The following is an 8498-nucleotide window of genomic DNA, read 5'->3' on the forward strand; positions in this document are numbered from 1 at the left end:
ACTATATACTTTAGTTAACCATCTAACGTTTTCAACTATTCTCTTTCCGGTTCGTTTTCTTTGAATGGGATTCGATCATAAACCATCATAGATATAAAGTATTGGTCTTTCATTATGTATTTTGTACTCGTTGCAAATTACCTCCATTTACGACTCTTTATCGGCAACAACAACTTACTGACATATTTACAAGAGGATTTAGGGTGAGGTTGTATGCCCTCGCGGTCATAACAGCTCAAGCGAGAGAGAGAGAGAGAGAGAGAGAGAGAGAGAGAGCATATGCCATATACATTTAGTGTTATGTTAACACTTTTTCAAGTCTTACATGACTACGTGCGCGTGTGTACTTGTAATTGCCACAATACTTACTTGACATTGATCTTTTCTCACACTTTAGTGGATCTTTTATTCTCTGTAAGTCATAGATCTAAATTAGAAAGACAAATAAAGAAATCCTACCTCGTGAATAATCTTTCGTGATTTCGAACCCTAACTGGAATCTTCAAACCAAATAAAGAGTGTCTTTCGTGATCCGACAGACTTGGTTTGGCTAGAAATTTTAATTATGCAAAATTGACTCTCAAAGAGCGATAGACATAAATTAGTTATAGTTTTTCGTAGGACATAGGCGTAGGGCATCTTCTTACCGCTTTGCATCATGCTTTGTAAACCCGACGAATGCTTCTCTGTTTTGAATTTAGATTCAAGGTACGTATGTGTGTGTGTGTGTATATATATATATATATATATATATATATATATATATATATATATATATATATATATATATATATATATATATATATATATATTCTCTTCGGAAGTATCGAGTGAAGTTTTTTACCTTCCTCGAACGTTTTTTGATTTTTACAGTCGAAGTTTCGTATCTGAACTGAGGTATAATCCTGGTGGCTCGAGAGTCAATTAAGATAGGAAAACTTCCCGAATTCTTTTGTTGTGGGTCGTAACAGTTGATTGAGTGATGATAACTACTTCTGTCTTGAATGTAGAGATAGACTGGGGCTCTTAACTGTAAATATTTAAATTTTTTTTGCCGTGCATGTTTAGTTCAGGCATCTTCAAACTTTGCAAACATTACCAGTGACATATTTTTAGTTCTCATTGGTATATTATAAATATATAATTATAATAAATATATATATATATATATATATATATATATATATATATATATATATAATATATATAATATATATAATATATATACTTTGAATCATGAATATTAAAAGTTGACGTGATACTGAATTTTACGTAAGGAATTTTTTATGACATATTCAACATGAAACTGTGGCCTAATTATAGTCTCTCTCTCTCTCTCTCTCTCTCTCTCTCTCTCTCTCTCTCTCTCTCTCTCTCTCTCTCAGTAAACTGAATGTTTACATAAGCATTTAAATGACACTTAGTAACAACAAGAAACTGGAGCCTGTAAGTACTAGGCCTACTGTGTCTGGATTATAATCTCTCTCTCTCTCTCTCTCTCTCTCTCTCTCTCTCTCTCTCTCTCTCTCTCTCTTGCATCGCTATTTGTGTCTGTTGCCATAGCATCCACTCGGTTTGGGAGATCGGGAAGTTTGGCCAAAACTAATTAGTACTAGGTGCTCAGCTTCCCAGGTAGCTACTAACTCCTCAGGTAAACTTTTCAAGCTAATGATTATAAGCACTTATGGTCCGGTTTCCTTTCACGAAGTTGTGGTTTCTATACCCAGTGTGAATTTCAGGAGTCTCTCCATATGAAGCATGGTGTGTGAGTTCATTTCCATAATAATAACATAAGTAATAATAATAATAATAATAATAATAATAATAATAATAATAATAGAGTGGCTTAGGCCGTCAATTGAGTGGTTAAACAACATTGGGGCTGGTCAGTCGTTGGATGGGTGACCGCTCTCCTCGGCGTTGATTCCTTGGGAAAGGATCTCTACCATAATTTCCTCAGTCTACTCAGCTGTAAATGAGTGCCTACTCCTGATGGGGTAGGGTCCAGCTATGGGTTAAATAGCAAAACTCAGCAGTGATGGAAAGAAATGAAGGATTAAACGACAACGACGTAAATGGAACCTCTGGCAACAGAGGAGCTTCGTCCGGCAGCCAGGTATTCAGCCCAATTGAAGGGGAAGACGGTCAGGTACTTGGAGGTCGTCATCCAGCAGCTGACCACCACAACGACAGTAACCAACAACCAGAGACTGGAGCTACAGAAGCAAACCAGAGGAAGAAATGGAATAATAATACTGGTTCGATGGGCATAAAACTTGGCAGGGTCACAGTGGGGATTGATTGATTATTAAGAATCATACTGGCATCATAGTTATAGAGGGGACTCCTAAGATGGTTTATAGTGGGGTTTCATCCTACCAGCCGCCACCCCCCCCCCCCCCCCCCCACCACCCCTAATTTGGTATTAGTAATAATAATAGGTTTAAAATGGAGAGACTATGAAGATATAATTTATTTGTTTAAATATATTTTTATAAGTGTGGATAGGTGTTGCTCCAATAATAATAATAATAATAATAATAATAATAATAATAATAATAATAATAATAATAATAATAATAATAATAATAATAATGACCATTTCTCTAGTGTAGATCTTGGCATAGTGTTGAAAATGCACTTGTAATAAAAAAATATTATTTTTACCATTTAACATACAGGGTGTCCATAAAGTCTCAGTACCATCCTGAGGAATAAATACTTGTAATGGTACAGAGACTTTATGGACACCCTGTAGCATATTATTTTATCAATCATTACAGTATTCTATTACCAATATACCAATAAGATATACGCTCAGTAAAAGGGTTCAAGTCTATCTCCATCTTTCAAGAATGTGAACGTATATATCCCTTCAGAAGTCTTTAATAATTATGATGATAATCTTATGTATGTCCTGTTTGCAGACTTTCCATAAAAAGAAAAAAGAAAATTAAAAAAAACTAACTGCACGAATACCCTTTCCGTAGACTTGCCATTAAAAAAATGAAATTGAAAAACTAACTGCACGAACAGCCATTATACAAGAACACATCATCATCATCATCATCATCATCATCATCATCATCATCATCATCACTTACTAACCCCAAAACAGCAATTTGCCCAACTGCTTCCAACATCAAAAGGGACTTAATGATTAGTTCTGGGATGACGTAAGGGTCGTGAGACGATTCCCTTCTAGGTATATAACTGTTGCGTAATGGCCTTATTTCATATGTATTCATCTCATTTCGTTCGTTCCCAATCGCCTCTGTATATACCGTTATGTAACTTAAACTTACGGTCGTCTCTCTCTCTCTCTCTTTCTTTCTCTCTCTCTCTCTCTCTCTCTCGAATGGCGCACTACTGCCATACTGATCTTAGTATATTTTATTAACATTAAATGGAAACTAGAACCAAGATGAATTTGCCAAGAGACGTTAATTATTTTTAACAACATTTAAGCAATTTGTCACACGATTTACATAAAGCTAAAAAGACTACCATCTTTTTTTAAGGCTTATTTCGTAGTTCCTCCATTTCCCATAAGATGCCCCCGGCGTAGAGGTAGGTATCAGTGTCGCCAGATTCCAGAAATAAGCAATCCCTCGAGTCGTCAGATAATTTCTCCTAAATAAACATGAGACTATGTAACTTTGGTCGCATATTCTGCCAGATATCTGTATTTTCGATACTGCAAATACTATGAGAACTGATTAATGTAATACGTAGGAAATTTAGAGCATTTTGTAACATGTATCTTGAGGGTACTGTGGAGTTCAGGATATGGTCCTAATTCAATCCGGTGTGCTGTGGTGTCTACCTGCCTAAATTAAATTCAGCTGTAAGACGTAAGTTCTTCGTATTTTGAGTTTGATGGTGAAAGATTTTATTGGAAATGTTACAGAAAGTTATTATAAAGATATAGTGATATATATAGAGATGTCTTGACGTAACTGATACAAATTAAAGTAGTTTGTATCAATGGACTTAAAAGTGTTTGGGATGTCAAGGTTTGTAATGGTGGCCATCTTGAAGTTTGGCCCATAGCCTATGATTTCCTATTTTGAAAAATTGGCCTTTTACTTCAATGACTGGCTGTTTGCATTCCCTGCCATAATTTTACTTATTTGTCGTAAGTATTTGAGTTGTTTCAAATATGAGGTCTGTGGTTAAATGAATGGCAGCTGGGCTAAGCCAAGGCTGCAGACTTCTAGGCCTATCTAGGGTTAAATCAGTTGAACAGTATATTATTTGTGTATGGGTGACGGCAAATTTTAATCGGATTTTGATGGCTTTTCCTTTTATTTATTTTATAGAAAATAATGGTGGTAGATCTAGGTAACTCCATGTCAGGTATTTCTTTGGAAATTAGTTTCCTATAGTATTTAGGTTGCTTATTAAGAATTTAACGTTATTTTTGGGGGGTCGACTGTAATTAACCTCCCCCTGGGAGCTAGTACTAAAAATGGTGAAATACATTTGATGGGCCAATCCCTAGGGACTGTTGTGTTCGCGGGAACGTTCCTTGCAGTCTACGCGGAGTTATAGTCTAGAATTACCAAAACGGTTTTAACTCCATGGTTTGCCCCTATGTTTAATACAGTTTTAATTCCATGATTTCCCCCCTTGTTTCCATTTCCCTCAATTAGGGTCCATTTCTCGTTAGCTTTGGGGACATTGATATAAACCCGTGACACACTTGTGGATACGAAGGTCGCAGGCTTATCAGGAAAGGTCAAATTAATAAATTAACTTAAGTCCTCGCCCAATAAGAAATAAGTTATACAGCAGAAATAGTCGCAGTATTATTGTTCTAGGCTATGTGCGAAGTCATATGGGTTGTGTTACAACCCCCATGGCCAGCTTAGGTCACTGAGACCCGGAATATTAGGTTAAAGAATGGAAGAGTTAGTTAAGGATACATCCCCTTTGACTTATTCGTTGATCTGCTTTTTAAGCAGGCCACACAGGGAAATAGTATATTAAACTTTCCTGCGATTTTACCAAAATAGCTTCATATCTTAATGTGAATTGTCACTTAGCCTGGGCAAGTTTGATGTGTACATATCACAAATAGAAAAGTAGGTTACCAGAACTTAAAGGGGTTAAATGTGGACTTGCAAATCAGTACCCTCCTGCATCACAGCTTTCAGCTCCTCACAGCTTTTGCACTTTGTTCTAAAAAAGTGTAGCGACGCAAAAGCTTACTTTTATGCTAGGCCTCCCCTTAAAATATGAATTAACATTAACTCTTTAGCCTGCCACACAGTTGTTGCAGAACTCAATTTACTGCTACATTTTTACCTCGGTAAGAATGTTGGATTAGGATTTATACAGAAATTATAGCTTAACCTAAGCCCAATTGCCATGGTCCATTGTACTTCATGCGAAGTGATAAATTTGTGATGCTCATATAAGACCTGTACACCTCCCCTCAATTTGAACCTAAGTACATACAAAGTACATCAAGATGTTGAACTATGGCCACAAAATGCTAAGATCTATAACGTACATTGAACAGTGCTGTACAATTTTTGAAAAAATGTTTTGTGAGGTGTATTAAGGCATGATTGACTTCACTGTGTTGGCAGAGTATATGCCTTGCACTGGCAGTGGTTAGGCTATATTGTAAGGTGTAAATTAGGTCCCAGTGCTTTGGATTGTCCCTAAATTTCTTCCTGGTTGCTTTACTGAACTTGCTGCCCAACCCACATTAGCATGGCTATAATTGGTTGACTGAGGGTTACTTCATGAGGACCATCTTTAAGAAGGTTAAGACCAGCATAAACCTTGAGAAATTAGGACGTTGCATTGCAGGATGTGTACCTAATTTTCTCAAAGTGCAGATGTAACATTACCAGCTGTAAGGTCTCTCAAAGACAGTTCTGGAGTAACGTAAACATTCTTAATGTTGGTGGTAGTGAGTGTGTGATTTACTCACCATCACTAAAAGAAATTTTAACAGGAATACATAAGTGAGTTCAAGGCCTTTTTTGAATTGGTCCATGTGAAAAGATGTAGACTTATAGTGAACAAGGTCTTAACCTGAAGCACCTTCTATAGTATAGAACAGTTGGTTGGATAGTATATTGAAACAAAACACCAAAGGGCAAACAGAAAAGATGAAAGTGGTGCTTGATAGTGTATAGCCCAGTAAACCCTTACGAGTTGTGATGAGCGTGTAATTACAGTGAACTTGGGCAGTATGTAGGTAGAGTAGTTTACATATGGTCAACTCTTAGGTTAGGCTAGCCTACTTCAAACCTTTCTGCGGGGTTATTCGCATCTGAAAAAGCGCATGACGTACAAGCTAGGAGTCCCGTTTTAGTGTTCTAGAAATGTTACATTTATTTCTCTTATTAGGAGCGGATGGCTTTAGTTTAACACTGATGTTTTAAAATGGTTTATCAAAAGCTGCATTGTACTGCCTAATGCTCAAATGTTTGATTGTCTTAAGGGTAAGAGCATTGTAGAGCCTGTGTACATGCTACTTTGGCTTGTTATCTATGCGTCACCAACTCCTAGGTGCTAGTACTAAACGCTGTATGGTAAATGTGAAATAGACAGCTGCACGAAGATATAGTTTATTAATATAATTTGTCGACCACACAGATATAGAAAACAGTATATAATACTTTGATCTTAGTGGGGCTAGTACTAGAAGTCCCTTCCGTGTTTAGTACTTACACCCCAGAGTAGGTGACGAGTAGATAACGAGCCAAAGTAGCACATTTTAAATCTCTATCTGGGATGAGAATACTAATGTAATGACGTCAGTCCAGAGAACTGGGTTCGTGTAGTCTTGAAGAGGTAAGGCAAACGAGAACCTGTGTCAGTATGGAAGGGGAACACAGAGTTTCTTTAAACTCTATCAGGACCTGGCTAAGATCTTGTTTTGATTGGACAGAGGTGAAAAGTTTGGAAGTATCATCTTCCCTTTAAAACATCAGTTCTTATGAAACTTTCAAATTTCGAAAACTTTTGTCTCCCATTCTTCAGAAGTGTCGTCCTTTCAGCTGGTAAGCTCATAGTCTGGTAGTGTCCCAGCTTCAACAAAGTTTTAATAGTGGCTTAGATTGTCATAATTTGTTGATTAGTTCCACAGTTGTTGATGTCTATCTTTTATTAAAAGTTAAAAATGTAAATACCTATATTGAACATGAAAATATATTGGGGGTTTTGTATTAATAAATAGGAACAGATAATTCCAAACTTACCCAAGTGCCCAATTTTCCCTTTTAAAAGTTTTTTCAATTTTTCAGTCTAGACTGGCTCTGAAAATTCCAGTAATTGTGAATTCTCACAACTTACTTTTTTTCCAATTTGCAAATGTTTTATGGACTAAGAGTGGACCTGATTAAGTCTTCAAATTTCAGTCGTTTTGTTGGTAAAAAATAAAAATCATTTCTGATATATAATTTGAAATTTTTCAGGGATTATCGCCATATGACGAGATTCAAAAGCAGATGGCCTAAATTGATAGCAAGACACTCCACAGTTCAGGAAAGTGAACAGCATTACGAGGGGGTTACGATGAGATGTCCCACTTTTTGTTCTGTGAAACCATGAAAATAATTATGATGATTATTAGCAGTTGTTTGTCCCTTCAGACGGTATTGCAACATATATTTTTGCAAATACATCATACGTACATCAGAGTACATAGATGGTATGCATTTTCTTACAGATTTTGTATTTGATCATTGAGGGTGGAATTTAATATCTGTCGATTCTCTGTTACTTACAGAATAAAAGTATGGATGCTCATTTGGTTTTCCCAGATTTGTTTTACTCCATTCTGCAAAAACGTAGGTATTTTGTTTCACTTTCTAGGCCCATTATTTCCTCAGGCCAGGTCCAGGTCAAGCTTTGTAAGTGCCTTCTCATATCTTGGTTTAATATTGAATGTACAATTGCCCTTGAGTACATACAGCACATCTAAAGTTTATTAAAGCTATATACCAGAATTTAGTTACATTATTTCACCGTGAAGTCTAATAAGAGGAATAATAAAATGAACTCGGTCAGTATGGAAGATGACCACAGAATATCTTTTGCTATATAAGTCAACAGTCGACCATATTGGTCGAGATTCAGCTCAGCTCGCTCTTTTTTTTAAGAACGAATCTAAAACTTTTAGAAATATCATCTTTCTGTCCAATAGGAACAAAACATTTCAGTCCAATCAAAATGTCTGATTGTTGGGTGGTCATGTGAAACTTTTAATATTTAAAATTTAGCAAACGAAGCCTCTTATTTTACATTGGTGTCCTCCTTTCAGTCACAAGGGAATTATCATCAACTAAAAAATCCCCTTCGGTACATATATGAAAATATATCAATTCCGAGGTAGAGCGAATTAATGATTAAAGGACATTTGTACCTAGAATGATTTATATGAATCACGGTGATGTGATAAGTATTCATAACAACGCTACATTGGTCAAACGTTCGAATCGGCTAATATGGTTGATGGTTGAGGGGGTTTCATA

At 36.2% G+C, this 8498-nt stretch overlaps 1 long non-coding RNA gene across 1 annotated transcript; it reads left to right on the plus strand.

The window, feature by feature from the left end:
- The first annotated feature begins 3621 nt into the window (after nucleotides 1-3621).
- Nucleotides 3622-7773, plus strand: LOC135224197 (uncharacterized). Its single transcript, XR_010316677.1, has 2 exons — nucleotides 3622-3854; nucleotides 7440-7773. It is a non-coding gene; the product is annotated as an uncharacterized LOC135224197 (long non-coding RNA).
- Nucleotides 7774-8498: the final 725 nt, after the last annotated feature.

This window comes from Macrobrachium nipponense, chromosome 10 (assembly GCF_015104395.2).
Source record: "Macrobrachium nipponense isolate FS-2020 chromosome 10, ASM1510439v2, whole genome shotgun sequence".
Taxonomy (NCBI): domain Eukaryota; kingdom Metazoa; phylum Arthropoda; class Malacostraca; order Decapoda; family Palaemonidae; genus Macrobrachium; species Macrobrachium nipponense.